Below are 16,582 nucleotides of genomic sequence, written 5' to 3' on the forward strand. Positions count from 1 at the left end.
TCCGTTAACTTCACTCTTATTTAATAACATATAATGTATCCCCACTAGTATATCTTTTAAGATAAATTGAACACTGATTTAGACCAATCCAAAATAACATTGTGGACATATGTTACGATATGAGGTAGCAATAAGATAGGACAAATTTTGAGCTTATTTTTTTTTTATGTTAATTGAAAATTTAAGTTGGGTGTGTAAGCTAAAATAGGACCTGATAAGTAAAAACAAATTCATAGGACCTGATAAGTAAAAAAAATTTATTAATTTTTTAACTGAAATAGATCTTTATTAAGAAGACTCAAATGTTTACGAGAGGGGTTATATGCTTAATTATTTATTTTATTGCATACAAAATTTTCCCAGCAACTAATAGACGTAATAATAAACATTCCAACACTCACTACGAGAAAAAACACTTTTCCCAGCAACTCTTTTATCGACGACAAATGTCGTCGGGGTAAACCCCACAAAACGAAAAAATATCACTTTATTGTCGGCCTTTTCGTCGGATTTTTTACCAAAGATTTACCGAAAACGTGTCCTTGGATTGACGTCGGCAATATTGATATAATTTCTTTTTAAATTATTTGATTTGGCACCAAAGTGAAAAAAATTCCGCTAGATATCTCCGACGACATGTCGGAAGATATTAAATCTACTTATTTATTTATTTCTTTAAATTAATATAATATTTTCTTAAATTTTTTTAACTTCTTGATTTGCTGACGACACGTCGTCGGGTGAAAATATTAATTTTTTTAAATTAGATTAATTATAATTTTTGTTGCTTTAATTGTGATTTTTAATTAATAACTGGAGAACTGTTTGATTATTTTTATCTTTTACATAATCAATTTGTCAACGAATAAATTTAAGTTAAAACAACATTTCGAGATCGAATCATCCCTTCCCTATAATATACAAAGAAAACCTCCATACATTTGAAATCTTTCCCTTTGAATAAACTATCTAAAAGAACATGTTTTAAACCTGAGTTTAAACTATCATTTACTCCCTCCGTCCCACTATAATTGTAAGTTTGACTTTTGATTAGAAGTAGATGTAAGAGATATGAGTGGATTGTCTATTATACCCTTCATTAAAAGGAATATTTTAAATAAGGATTGCATAGAATATTATTGGTTGCTATATTTAATTGTATAGCTCCATTAATAAAGAGGGTATAATCGGAACTTCAACGGATTTTTATGGTTATTTTGAATAAGGGACAATTTTTTGAGACAAATAAAAATAAATAGTAAGGCGGACAGTTATTTTGAGACGAAGGAGTATTTAATTGCTTTATATAGTATGACGAAAATAACAACAGTAAAAAGTAATGGTAGAGTACGTACACATGTTATTTCATTAACACCGTCTTTATAATCTTCCTCCTCCGAATCAACATACTCTAATTTTGGCATCAAATAAGGAGATCCAAAGTCACGAATTTCTACCGGTGGAAATTGATCGTCGGATATTTTCTTCTCTTCCTTTTTTGAAATAATTAAAACAAATGGAAGTAAAGAAACACGAAAACAATTAGTAACAAATATGTGATTTTTAACTAGACTCTTAATCTGTGCGATTATATTGTCTAACTTACAAATTAAAGATATGTAAGTAGCTAATCAACTTTTAACTTGTGAATATTATACACTGTATATTAGTTTACTTAACTTATTAATCTAATCATGTTAATAAAAAATTGTAAAAACATTTAGGGTTTCTCAACATAGAGAATAAAGATATGTATAGTTATTTAACTTATGTTATGCTATTTTTCTAGCGACTCTAGTCATGTCCGACTCCTGCCATGCGATTGGCCGTAATGGCACTGTTATCAAAGATCTTATCCCCGGCGTAAAAAATTTCATCATTCCGTAAACTATAGACGTTATTGCACCAAACTTTTGCACTGTTGTTCTGCCTAATATAATATTCCAAGATTCTACTCGTACGACCAAGAATTTCAAATCCTCTGCTCACAAATATGGTGTTTGCCCCTGAACTACTTCTAGCGCGTGTCTTCCCATCGGCCAAGTTAGCTCACTTGTTATCCGGCAAGATGTGATATTGCGTCTTTTAGTTTTTGCTTAATTGCTCTTGGAAACCTTATACTCAATTTTATTATATAAGCTTAGTGAAAAGAGTGTTTTTTGACGAATCACTACTTCTTGTTGTGCCGACACCCGAGAAGACTAATTAGGAAATCGCTCGGATGTTCCCCTAACCCAACCCGGGGACGGACCGGAGGGAACCACAACATGGGGAATTTCCGCGAGTAGTGGTCGTACATTATTTTGGCTCCAACGCCCATATCAGTATAGATCCTTGCTACACTGTAGTTAGTTATTCTTTCTTCGATTATTATAGGCTCATCTAATGGGTTGATATTATGGATTGGCAAAAAAGCAATTGGCTCCTATTTGCCAACTTTCTGACACACTTCTGTCTTCCTCCGTTGACCGGTTCCCCGCATCATTGTTACCGTATGTGGTATGGTTGCTCTTTGTAGGTAGGTTTTTTGTTACATTCTAGGTGACCGGCAAGCTTTAGTTCATAACGGATGGCGCCAATCGTTTTACAACTTGAGCGCGCAAAGAGGTGTGTTTGGGGATTAATTGTTAGCTCTCCGATATTATTGCAGACCTAGTTCGTGAATGGGAATCCTTCGAGGCTGACTTAACAATAAATCTATGAAGTACGACTCGGTATGAAACTAAAGTGAGTTGATTCTACCGAGTCTGTAGAGTGAAAAAATAAGTACAAAGACTCGTCTCAATCAATGTGTGTCATAATGTATAAGAAATGAACAATACATAGTGCTATTTATAAGAAAGTACTGGGGTTTGTACTTTGATGGTTGTGATCATGCTGACGTGTCACAAAATGATGGGATGACCTACATTGGAAGTTAAGCAAAGGGTGACAGTAGGTCTTACGAGGTACATCGATGACGTGTGTGCACACTTCCATGTGTGAGGCTTACCACATCTTGAAGGGCTTACTCATTACCGCATGATAGCATTTCCGTCTAGCGATCTCCTGTTGGGGCCTTGGGGCTACTTTGTGGGCTTGACTTCAAGTAAAGTGCTTATTGAGTCCGGCTTGCTAAATTAGGTGTCGTATGTCGTATAAAAATGATCTCTGTTTCTGTAATTTTATATCTTCCGGTATCTGGAAGGTGTATCATTACTTGATATATAACTTTCTAACTTCGATTTTTGCATTAATCAGTAGTTACCTAAATTTCTAGCTTGTGCTATTAACAGATGTTGTTGATTATGGGAATTAAATTGTGTGTTTAAATAGCATTCTTAACATATACCGTAATGGTTTGTTTACGATGTAAAATATATATATATATATATTGACTTACTTGTAAGAGTAACGCCTGCTGGAGCTCATTGACAACGACATTCATTGTTGGCTTTTGGCCATCAGGTTTCACGACACATTCAGATGCAATTTCGATGAATTTCTTTAAAGAAGCTACACGGGCTCCACTATCCTTCTTGATTGTCGAATCTAGCATCAAATATATCTGTCCGTCATTGATGTATGTTGGTAAGTAAGTGGCTATCTTCCAGTTAAATGTATTGTGATAAAAATCAGAATACTCATTTTCCCTGAATAGAACCTGTAACAAAACTAGTCCCAAATTACCTACATCTATTTCTCTTTTAAACTTACCCGTCGTCAGACGATAATCGTTAAATATAATCTTTGCCCCCCAATTCTCACCCAATGCAATATTTTGGCTTTTAATATCACAGTGTTGTATCATCATTCGGTCTTCCATTTTACAGTGAATATATTTCAGCGCATGTGCAACATCAAGACAGATTTTCAATCGTTTTTCCCAAGTAAGAACAGACTTGTCTTTGACATTGCGCCAATAATCATCGAGGTAGCCATTAGAGGCGTGCTCAGTGACAAGGATCATCTTAGAACCTTCATCACAAAATCCAACTAGAGTGACTATGCTGCGATGCTTGCAAGTAGTGAGCATTTCAAGTTCGCTATAGAAATCTTTTACTACATGATCTTTGTCAATAGCCAAGAAGTGTTTTATAACTACAGAGGACGAATTTACTTTATTCAAATGGTCAACTGTAGTTTGATATAAGTCAAAATAAAATTTGCTCCCAATCTTGTATTTATCAGAAAAGTCGTCTGTGGCCAACATTATATCACTCAGTGGAATCTTCAAGTGACTCAGTTGACTAGTCAATTGTTTCAGTTTATTTCTCTGCAACACACGAGGGGAACGGGTGTTATTGTCAGCAATTGCACGCGGAAAGCCATAAACAAGGTAATAATCATATTAATCATTACTCTAATCATATCTATTGTGAATTGTAAATGTAAATTGTAATTGTAATGTAAGAGTAACTAGTCAACTCAAACAACGCAACCAGGATAATATTGGCATGTAAGAATAAACAGATTAATAAAAACTAACATTGTAATTAATCAAAGCAAGATAATAAACATGTACAAATACGACGCAACAATGGTTTAATCCATGGGGTCAAACCATATATTTTCTGTTACTATTTCTTGCAAGTAATAAGCATTTCAAGTTCCCTATAGAACTCTTCCACTACTTGATCTTTTATAACCAAGAAGAGTTTTATAAGTACTGGTCTTTTGGGACGTAGGACGCCGTTATCCAAATGGTCGAGTGTCAGTTTAATATATGTTAAAAGAAATTCTACTTTTAATCTTGCATTTATTAGAAAAGTCATTTGTTACCAACATTATATTACTCAGTGGAATTGTAATTACCTGAATTATAGCTTCGATTTGTTGTTTGAATGATGAATGATGCTTAGAACTAGAGAGAGAAAGCTTGGGGTTCTAGAGAGAGAGAGAGAGATATGTAAAACTGAAATTGTTATTGCTTTCTAACTAAAACATTCCACTTGCTGTCTTGAACATGGTTAGGAGCATCAATCCCTAACAATGAGGGTGTGTGGGTATTTATAGACACAATACCCACTCCCTTTACAATTAAGTCCTAGCACAAATTCTATACATTTTAATACAATAAATTGAGACTTAACAATCTCCCCCTATGTATTGAATTGTGCTCGTCTAGTTTTCGATAACTGGCTTGGTCGAATGAACTCTTCCTTTGATAACAATCTCCCTCTTTTGATCTTTATCATGAAAACGATGAACTCTTTGAGTTGTCTTTGCTCGTCTTCATAATGACTTTGAATGATTGAGAAGATTATTGATGGTCGAGTTGTTGACTTCAATAGCTTTGAAATTCTTCGAGAGGTCTCTCTCTTTTGAAACACATGATTATCTTCAGATTTTGTCGAGATTTCTTCAAACTTGTCTTGACATTATCAGAGTGGTTTTCTGAATGATAATCTTCTGATTTTGTTGCTCTTGAAGTTTCAACCATTGATTCTTGGATATGTTGTTTGAAATCTGCTTTTGAAGTTGCGTTGCGAAAGCTCTTTGTGATGAGTTGTTGCAGACTTCTTCACATATGAATTAAAAGCAGTTTCGACATAATAATCGTTTTGATTATGTGGCGCACTGATGCTTGCGGGTCTTTGATTTGAAATTTTGGATTCCTTGAATTTGCTGTTGAAATGAAACTTGATATCAACATATAAATGTGTTCTCCCCCTCATGATGAATTTTGGATCACACTTCATCATGCCACACTTGTTGATATAAGATAGTGCAAATTACAAGAAATCACAAAATTACATAGTTTGAAGATCCAAATCTTCATCATATTGAGTAACTCTGTGACCATCTCCTCCAGATGTGTTATTGACTAACTCCTTGACCATCTCCTCCAGATGTGGTTAGTGTACCAGCATCTCCCTTAACCTTTGATTTACCAATATTCTCCCCTGACAAATAATTCGAATAAGTACCCCATATAGCTTTCTTCTCTCCCTCATGACTCAGAATTGTCATGATCATCTCGTTGAGGATGTAACACAGAGCTACATGAAGTTATATGATAACATTCATTGACTTTGTGAAGCATGGAAAGAGTAGCAGATGTTATAACATCGAGACTCTGTGAAAAGCTTCGAATCAATGAACGTTGATAAAGAACATTTATAATGTCTTTGAAGGAGAGATGTGGTACACTTGGAGGAGGATGGCAGTGAAAAACCTATCGATGTCGGTGAAAGTGTTTGAGTCGTCGTGAGGACGGGTTTTGGGATATTTATGAGTGGCGAAGTAATGATGACGATAGGCGGTGAAGTCAAAAAGATTTGATCCCCGGGTAAATAAGGACCTTGATGAAAAGTTTTTGATTTTTGAAAATTCAAGCTAGTTGTGAAACTAGACAGGTTTAAAAATGGCGTGCCAGTAGTATCACTGGGCAAGTTTTCTAAAATCAAAACTTTTACCGGATTTGGGTACCTGATAGAAACAAAATTGATAAAGACAAGAGTAGGCTAGTAATTTATTAGAACAAGGGATAGTGGCCCGATTCGAGAGGGGCAAGGTCTCCAATTACAGTGAACAAGAAATGAGTAAAAACTTCAATGATGAAAATGCAAGACTAGCCTACTATTTATTCTAATAATTTTCTGGAATCAAGGGCAGTAATCACTCCTGATTTCCTGGAGAATCATAAATTAATATCATTGATTGATTTGACCAAGTGGATTAAGCCAACTTTCAAAAATATAGTTGAACTCCAAATTAGCTGTAATCTTCTTCTTTCTTCTAGAATATACTTTTAATGGGACTTTATCATTACTTCCCTCCCCGTAAAACGCCTTGTCCTCAAGGCGGAAGTCTGGGAATTGTTCAGCCATTAGATCATATGTTTCCCATGTTGATTCTTCAACTGGTCGATCACGCCATGAAACCAACAGTTCAAGGAAAAGATGGCCGGCTTCATGAACCTAACGATGAGAGATAATAGAGCTTGGTTGCAAGTCAACTTCCCACTCTTTGGTGATGGGTAATGGAATAGCCGGACCTGGCGGAAAGGAGCCATGAGCCGGTTTAAGCATTGATATATGAAAGACAGGGTGGATCTTAGCTTCGGGTGGTAACTCCAATTCATAAGAAACTGACCCAACTATTTTTTTAACACGATATGGACCAAAAAATCTTGGGGAAAGCTTCTCGTATCGACGTTTGGCGAGACTTTTTTGACGATAAGGCTGAATTTTCAGAAAAACGTAATCACCAACCTGAAATGTGAGTTCCCTTCGCTTCAAGTTTGCCTGATTTCTCATTCGATCCTGGGCTTTTTTGAGGTTTAGACAAAGTAGTTTCAGCATATCATCCCGATCAATTAACTGTTGTTCAAGCTCTGCATTTTTAGTCTCCCCTGCCACGTATGGCACTAATGAAGGTGGTTCCCTGCCATAAACAATAGAAAATGGAGTGGTACCCGTGGATGTGTGGTATCCGGTATTATAAGAATATTCAGCCCATGGTAAGTAAGTACTCCATTTAGTTGGTTGTTCACTGGCAAAACACCGCAAGTAAGCCTCTAGGCAACGATTTAGAACTTCGGTTTGCCCATCCGTTTGAGGGTGGTAACTCGTGCTTAGTTTCAGTTTAGTTTGGCTCAATCTGAACAATTCTTACCAAAAGTTGCTGAGGAAAACAACATCTCGATCAGAAACAATCGAACGAGGAAACCCATGAAGTCTTATTATTTCTTTGCAAAATAATGATGCTACTCCCTTAGTTGTGAAGGGATGAGACAAAGTGAGAAAATGATCATATTTGCTTAAAAGATCCACCACAACTAAGATAGTGTCAAAACGATTTGATGGGGGTAACCCCACGATAAAATCCATAGAAATATCCTCCCAAATTTGATTGGGGATCGGTAAGGGCTGAAGTAGACCTGCCGGTGACAAAGTTTGATATTTCTGTTGTTGACATATCACGCATTGTTGAACAAAGAGTTTGACATCTTGCTTCATCTTTGGCCAATAATACCGAGAAGAAAGTCTTTTGTATGTTATTAAGAGACCCCCATCCCCACCAATTGGGGTGTCGTGGGCTTCTTGTAACAGCTTAAGCCTTATAGAAGACTCTTCAGGTATTACTAAACGTCCCTGATAGAACAACATCTGATCTACAAGAGAAAAATCAGTAGCTGCTAATGGTTCCTCTTGCAATTTTTTGATCAGAGTGCTTGTAAATGGGTCGGATTTCAACTTTGTTTTGATATCAGACATCTCGATACAATAAGGGACCATGAGTGTCAATAATTCACCTGAATGAGGTCGACTAGACAAAGCATCAGCACCTCGATTTTCTTTTCCAGCCTTATGAACAATCGAAAAGTCATAAGGCATGAGCTTAAGTAGCAACCGTTGTTGATCTGCAGTTGTAATGCGCTGCTCAAGTAAAAAATTCATGGTATAATGGTCTGTGCGAATGAGAAAATGTCGACCAAGCAAATAATGTGTAACGACCCGGCTTTTTCGACTTGCTTTTGTTCTTTGTGCTTTCGCGAAACTGCGTATTTGTGCGTACTGTGCTATTTTATACTCTGAAATCTTACTACACGTGGATTACTTTCATTTATATGTTAAAACGTGCCTTTAAGTACGTAGGATACTTAACTTGATCACCGGATGCCTTTATGACCGTTAGTGTCACTTGACGGTTAGAACAAACTGCGTACTGCGTACACGTTTAACTTTTGTCGTAATCGGAATATTATGACTACGAAATATTAATTGTTATTTTATAATAACAATTACTTGGGTTTTTAGATGCTTAATTACGCTTAGTAATTTACTTATGCTTACTAGTTAGTCTTGTTGGACTTTCTAACTTGTTGGACTTTAGTCCACCCTACACTAGTTAGTGGACTATTTAATTAGCCCAATTATAAGTAACTAGTGACCCATTAATATGTAAGACAAATGCTCATTTATTAGAGGGATCATGCTAGCATTTTTGTCAAGTATTATCCTTAATTTTGCATGGGATCCTAACATAAGCACCAACTTTAGACAACCATTAACCAAAAAGCAAAAAGGTGTCCCCCCTTGTTCCCCCCATAACCCACAGCCATGTACCCCTCCCCACACCCTCACCACCTATAAATACAAGCCTTATTTCATCCATTTTACACTTGCTCTCATTTGCATTTCACACACACTTACTCTCTAATTCTTTCTCTAGTCTTTCTCTCTCTAAAAAGTGTAAGTATTTGATTTTTCTTCTTCTTCTTCCCTTGCCTTTCACAAAATCATCATCATCATCTAAGGATCTAGCTTTTTAGCTTTGATCTTGATTACATCTGGTAGATTCAAACATGGATTTGAATCCTTCAAGAACATGGAAGATTCAAGCTTTCTAGCTTTGAATCTTCACCTACTTTGTAGATCTAAATCTTTTAATTTTAATCTTGTTATTTTGTTATAAAGATTCAAACTTGTGTTTGTAATCTTCATGTAACTTAAAGATCCAAACTTTATGCTTCAAGATCTTCAAGAACAACTAAGATGCAAGCTTTCTAGCTTTAATCTTCATATCTTTTGTTGGATCTAAGTTTTCTAACTTATGATCTCATTACTTTGTTATAAAGATCAAAACTTGTGTTTATGGTCTTCATGTAACTTAAAGATCTAAGCTTTATGCTTCAAGGTCTTCAGGAACACCAAAGGTTCAAGCTTTCTAGCTTTGTAATCTTATAACTTGTGTGAAAAGGATCCAAGCTCTCTAGCTTAGGGTTCCATCACCTTATTTGATTTAGATTATGTTCATACTTGTTTGATTGAAGTAAAGTTTGTAGCTTTAGTTGTAAATGGAACTTGTAATTGTGTTAAGACTAAGGATATGATGTAACCTTGGTTCATCATCCATCTAAGACTCTTAAATGAGTTGTGTTCTTACTTGGTCTTAACATATTGTGTGTTGATGGTAGAATCTTGGTCAAGGTGATGATAACCCATCAACGAGTTGTACACTTGAAGCTACAAGCATCAAGGATGAGAACCGTGATGAGAATCAAGCACCAAGAACCCCACCGGAGCACTTGTTTACTGTTTTTCGGGATCTGATCGGATTCCTGGACTTCTGAAAAACTAGTTTTCAGTTAGTTCGTTTTGAGTAGATGAGTTTTCGTATAGGCCTCGTCTTAATCTGATATACGGTTTGGGATTTATAGCCCTCCGAAAGTCACTACGCCGTTGTAACGTTGTGCTGAAATTTCTGACCTACTCGCACTTAAACCGTCACCACGGTCAAAAGAAGACGAGTTAGGTTCTGATAATTGGTCAGCCGTTAGGGGACTCACATACGGAGCCATAGCAACTAACTGGGCATCTTTTCGTTTTGTATAGAGGTCTTAGCAGCTGACCGAAGTCAGCCAATTGTTTCGATCTCTATTCTTGTCAAACTTACTTAGCTTTTATGATGATGGATGATGATGATGATGACACTTAAACGTAATTTATTCACTTTTACACTTATTGGGACAACATACTGACCTAGTAACCTTTGACTTAGGTTGACGACCTTTCGGACCGACTTACTACCTGCATACGTTTCGTATCGACTTTTACTGCTTATTCACTGTGAGTTATAGCATCCCTTTTTACTTTAACTATTTTGGGACTGAGAATACATGCGCTTTTTACGTTTTACATACTAGGCACGAATACTTAAACTTTATATATATGTGTGGGTTATACAACGGCATAAACTTTCCCCTTAGCTCGGTAACGTTTAGTCATTGGTCTTTGAACCGGTGAACGCGAATCTTATATATGGATCCATAAGGTTTGACATCCCCACTCGGGCTAGTCGCGCTAGCATTTAACGAGTGTTTAATACTTCGTAAACATACGCACTCGCCAAGTGTACTTTTAGGGGGTAATATTACGTTAAGTTAGTTACCGGGTGCCCACGGATAAGCATATACTTTATCATACTGATTTGAGTTACTGATTTAAACTGCTGGTTGAAGCACTGAAATCTCGTGGCCTACATTACATTATTGATTACAAACAAACTATAGCTCACCAACATTCGTGTTGACTTTTTAAGCGTGTATTTCTCAGGTGCTTAGACGATGTTGCTTCCGCTGTTAGACTTGCTGTCTTGGTGTTATAGACTTGCTGTTATGGACCTGCTGTGTTAGATTTTTGCTGCATTACTTAGAGATGTCTCAATCATGAAACTTTTCTTTGCATTCGTAACTTATGTTATTTTCAAATAATTGCTTTGTAACGACCTTTGTGTCACGTTATCTTTTGTAAACGCTATCTTTTTATGAATGCAAACTGGTTTTCCAACCGCATGTATTACTTGACCGTGTAAAGATCCTGTTGTTGATGAATCGTACACGATGGTTTGGTAACGGGCGTCACATTTGGTATCAGAGCATTGGTTGTAGGGAATTAGGTTGCATTGGTGAGTCTAGACCAGGCCGAGTAGGATTCACTAATAGGACTAATCTACAACTTGCTTGTTTACTTGTTTCTGCGGAACCTGCTGCATGCTACTGTATTATATTACTGCATGTTAATGCTTACTACTACTGCATGCCACTGCTTACTTCTACTGCTGTATGAACTTGCTGCATGCTACCGTTTCCTTTTACTGCTATGTAAACTCGCTGTATGCTTTTGCTTATCCTCGCTACTGCATGCTACTATCTGCTTTCGATTGCATGTTACTTCTGTTTAAGTACTGTTACTATTGCCTTGCTACGTACTGCTGTAGACGATCTAGGCTGCTGTAGTTGTTATGCCTTATTACGCTCTTGCTCCATGTCTGCTATTCGCTGTGCCGACTTGGAGAGCTTATCCTTCCTAGTTCAGATGTTTTTCTGAACCCTTTTCTCACTCGTCTAATCCTAAGGAATAGTGTTGTAATCCACCTGTTACTACCGTTCCACCGTTCCAGAGATTGAAACATTACTTCACGCAATCTAGAAGGAGTACCCCTCGGATTACACGCCCACTAGAGTTGATCCTCAGAGGAGGAGATATTGGAGGACTTGTTGGAGTAACCATACCTCGAGCTCACTCTAATTAGCCACATAAAACGTATGAACATTAGAAGGTTGTTCAGTTTCCGAAAGTTGACCCATATTTCGTACACCTTCATGACCGTCACTTATCTCTTTCGTTCTTCACCACTACTCGACGATCTAATGACACTTCTGGATTTAGGACCCTAACACTCTTAGGCATTGGGGAAGTCGGGAGGACATCTCCTTTCACAAGGTCAGAGTGCCTTCTACTGATGCTCAGCCATACTCAAAGACTTGGGAGTCACCTCAAGACATATCATATTACTACTTGCTACACGTACAACTCAACACGAGACCCAGATTGAATTTCTAGAAAGGAACCTAACGACATTACCTGAACCCGAACATTTTGAAGAAATTTCGGGACATTTAGGCATTGGTGCATGACCTACGAAACCTACGCACCCATACTGAGAAACCGTGAGATTAATTATGTAGATTTTGTTTTGAGATAGCATGGATGAAATTGAGTAGAACTGGAAGTGATCACGTTACATTGACCATATGGAGTGATATTGGAATGAACGTACGATTTAGTACAATATAATGACACCAGGCCAGCGTAATTATATTGAAGTGAATCATGCAGAAGTCCCAATGTTACTATATAAGGAATATGAAGTGATTCAGAGAAAATCTTGGTAGGAACCACTTGAGTATACGCATTATGGTCTATTAGAGGTAGGGAAAGAATAACCACGTAGCCCAGACACTGTACAAGGAGGGCCTTGATTGCAGAATTGATAACCCAAAAATTTGTTATCGATATAGACACCCTGTAAACTTAAGGAAAAAGTTCTCAAATAGGAAAAAAATTGGACTTACTTGCGATAGAGCAATCGTTATCTCGGCTATGGAGACTCGCGTGGATCCTGATTTTAGTTTGGGTACGTTTCATCACAACGTTTTATTGTCTTGAAGTTGTTTAATACTAGAGTGATAGAAACCTTATATCTAAGAACCTTAGTGTTATGACTAATAAGCCATTAACAACCATGAGAGTTAAGTATTCTATAGGACAAGCTAATAGTAAGCTGGCAGAGATAGGGGAATAATTTAAGCTAGTACCTTAAAATTAACAGGTGGGTCATTTGGAGATGACCTCATGTCAACAAAACTTGGAAATTTTAATGAAGTAGTGAAAAGGATTAGTTACCTATGCATAAACAAATGTTATTTGAGAAGGTTGATAGAATTTTTTTTTGCGATAGTATAATAAGATTTGGTTGGAATGAACCTTAAGATTAACCTAATACTCATCAAGTCAGGAAGCTTGATATAAAAGTTGGAATGGACTTTAGGATTAACCTAATACTCATCAAGTTAGGAAACTTTGATGAAATAGTGTGAATGGACTGGCTTTCAAGGATGAAAGCGAAAGTTATTTATAGTGAGAAGATTTTCCGTATACCCCACGAGAATGGTGAGTCATTAATAGTTTACGGGGAGAGAAGTAGCCCGAAGCTGAACCTTATTAGTTGCATGACAATAATCCGAAATCCCACAATGGAAATGGGAAGGAATAACAATGGATTTCATCACGAAGCTACCGAAAACGGTAGGCGGTTATGACACTACCTGGGTTATTGTTAACCGCCTCACCAAATCTGCTCACCTTCTAGCCATGAAAGAAACCGATACAATGGACAAACCTGCATAACGATACATAAAGGAAATTGTATCCCGTCACTTCAGCAATTCAGATTCTATCTTAAGGACTAGCCAGGAATCTTATTTGATACTCATTCTTACGCGACTCTAAATCCTAACTTATTCCGAGAGATTCCTTGTTCGATGCTAATCACACCATCATCCTTCTTACTTTAATATTAGTCATACCAGTTCAAAAATTTCCGAATCAATGGGAGGTTAATTCTCATCCTCATACTCTCCCTTTCGTATCTCACTTATAAGAAACAACTTTACACTTAAGCATTTCTAGTCGAAAGACTTATGCCCTACCAATAGTCATCAACCACATTTAAACTCAATGGTTTTTATTACCTCAAAGATCACCCGAAATTTTCAAAATCTTTTACTCAATCCTCATCAATCTTTTTACAACTTGTAACCTCCAAAATATGAAAATTTTGTTTGCCAAAATTTTTAACACACTATTTTACGGTACGATCCCCTCAAATTTTTATAAAAGTAAATTTATTTTATTTGTCATTCGTGCAAATTTTTGAAATCGTATATGTTATATAAAATAAAGTAAATGATTACTTATCTTTGACAAATACATATGAAATTTTACTTTCACTTTTACAAATCAAATTTTTTATTCAAAAGATATCTTACTTTGAATGGTACGTGTTGTACATAACCCCAGTTTACTAAGAACTTCGTTTCTTTTCTTACGTTGTCACCTTAAACGATTTCTATAAAATTTTCCTTGCTTATTATATAAAATTTTTCGTTGCTTATTCGTATCCAAGTCATCATGAAGAATGACAACCGTCGAAATTGAGAAATTCATGTGTGTGTATGTGATGAAGGTACTTACTACCACGTCATGCAGAGCCTTCGGGTATCCACTAACACTTAAACCATTCAAAGCTATTGCGTTACCCCAAGGATCTTATTGCCACACATGTTGGAACGATGCTCTTTCTTACATAACTCGAGGTCCTGACTTATTCCAAGAGATTCTCATCTAGCGATATTAACACCATCAGTATTCCGACTTTAGTATTAGTCATAACCTGTTTGGCATTTTGCAAAGTCAAGAAGTGATTAACCTCTCATCCTCATGCTCTATCCTTCATACCTCACTTGTCAGCAACGGCTTCACACGTGAACATTTTTGGGCCAAAGACTTAAGTCCCTGATAATCATCAAAACTACATTTAATTCATTAGTTTTTATTACCTAGTAACATGTCAACCGATGATTCAAAGATTTTTCGCTCGACCTTTTTCAACTCGTAACCTCTGAAATACGAAAAACTATGTTTATCAAAGTTTTTACACGTTGATTTTACACGTTGCTTATTTGTGCGGTCCTCACGAGATTTATGGACAAATGAAAGTACTAAAAACTTTTCTATCACTTACGCGATTTATAAAATCATATATGTATAAATTTACCCTTACTTATTTTGGGTTAGTACATACTAAGTTATACCTTCAAGATAATTAAAAATCGCTCCTTTATTGAGTTGTTTTAAGTCAAATAATTTTGTGCAAAATAGTACTCGTTATACATACTTCTAAATTTACCAAGAACTTCGTTCCATTTATGTTGTCGCATCAAACGTTTAAAGGTTTTTCAAAACTTCCTCGGTTGATTTTATTAAAGGTTTTCGTGTTAGACTACACCATGTAGGGATTACACTTCTTCTCTCCATCCGTTAGGGATGAAGCTTACTATTAAAATCTTTGTTAATAACGCTTGAGCCACTTTGGGTGGCAGATTTATAAAAATTTGTTAGGAAGTCTTTGTACTCGAAAAATGTTCCTTTTAAGGTTAGACATGGCAAAATCGCGGGCCGATAAATCAGTTTTCTGAGGTACACTCAGTGGTCACCCCATTGTAGGAAGGGCACTAGGTGGGTTTCTATTTTCAATATTTCACGGCTAATCGCAACATCCTCGTAAACATCATCTCTATGAATCAGTAGGTTGAGGTACAAGGAATCATTTTTGAGATTCTTTTCACTTAGAGTAAACCTTTCTTTACGACCAAGGGTCCACGTATCTTCTCGTCCGCGCATCCCCTTAAGTATAAGGATAAATTCTGAATAAACCGCTCGAAGAGTTCACCCTGGTTCAAAGATCACACCTTTCGTGCGATTCTCTTTCAGAAATGTAAGGTAACATACGTTAGGAATCTATGAATCTTGTTATCCTCTTGGAAGGGACTGCTTAAAACGTCTGTAACACGGATATGGTTACTCTACACATTCCTTCCTTCGTTGGTTGCAACTATATGTTGTTCTAGTTAATGTTAACCCTAACTTCAACATGTAACTGAAAGGATAAAGTTACATTATGGAACCGTGCTTTCATTCCATCTAAGGATAAGTTCACCTGCAGTATGGTAAACTGGGTGATATCCTTCATTGTTCGTTCAGACCGTCCTGAAGGCACTATAAATAATTATGACTTGCATTGCATGTAAGTCTGATTTGTCACTTTCGGCTAAAATTTTAATTCATTAAATCAAACAAACGTTTCTTAAATATCAGGTTCTTTATACCTATGGTCTCCTTCCGAAAATTAAGGGATTAGTAAAATCCGTGGCTAACACTATTCAGACATCAAATCGCATGGTTGTTGTAGTGACCCGAACTTTTCCATGTTTATATATATTAATTGAGATTGATATTTACATGATTAAATGTTTCCAACATGTTAAGCAATCAAACTTGTTAAGACTTGATTAATTGAAATATGTTTCATATAGACAATTGACCACCCAAGTTGACCGGTGATTCACGAAAGTTAAAACTTGTAAAAACTATATGATGACATATATATGGATATATATATATATATATATATATATATATATATATATATATATATATATATATATATATATATATATATATATATATAT

The sequence above is a fragment of the Rutidosis leptorrhynchoides genome, chromosome 4, assembly GCF_046630445.1.
Source record: "Rutidosis leptorrhynchoides isolate AG116_Rl617_1_P2 chromosome 4, CSIRO_AGI_Rlap_v1, whole genome shotgun sequence".
NCBI classification, from domain to species: Eukaryota; Viridiplantae; Streptophyta; class Magnoliopsida; order Asterales; family Asteraceae; genus Rutidosis; species Rutidosis leptorrhynchoides.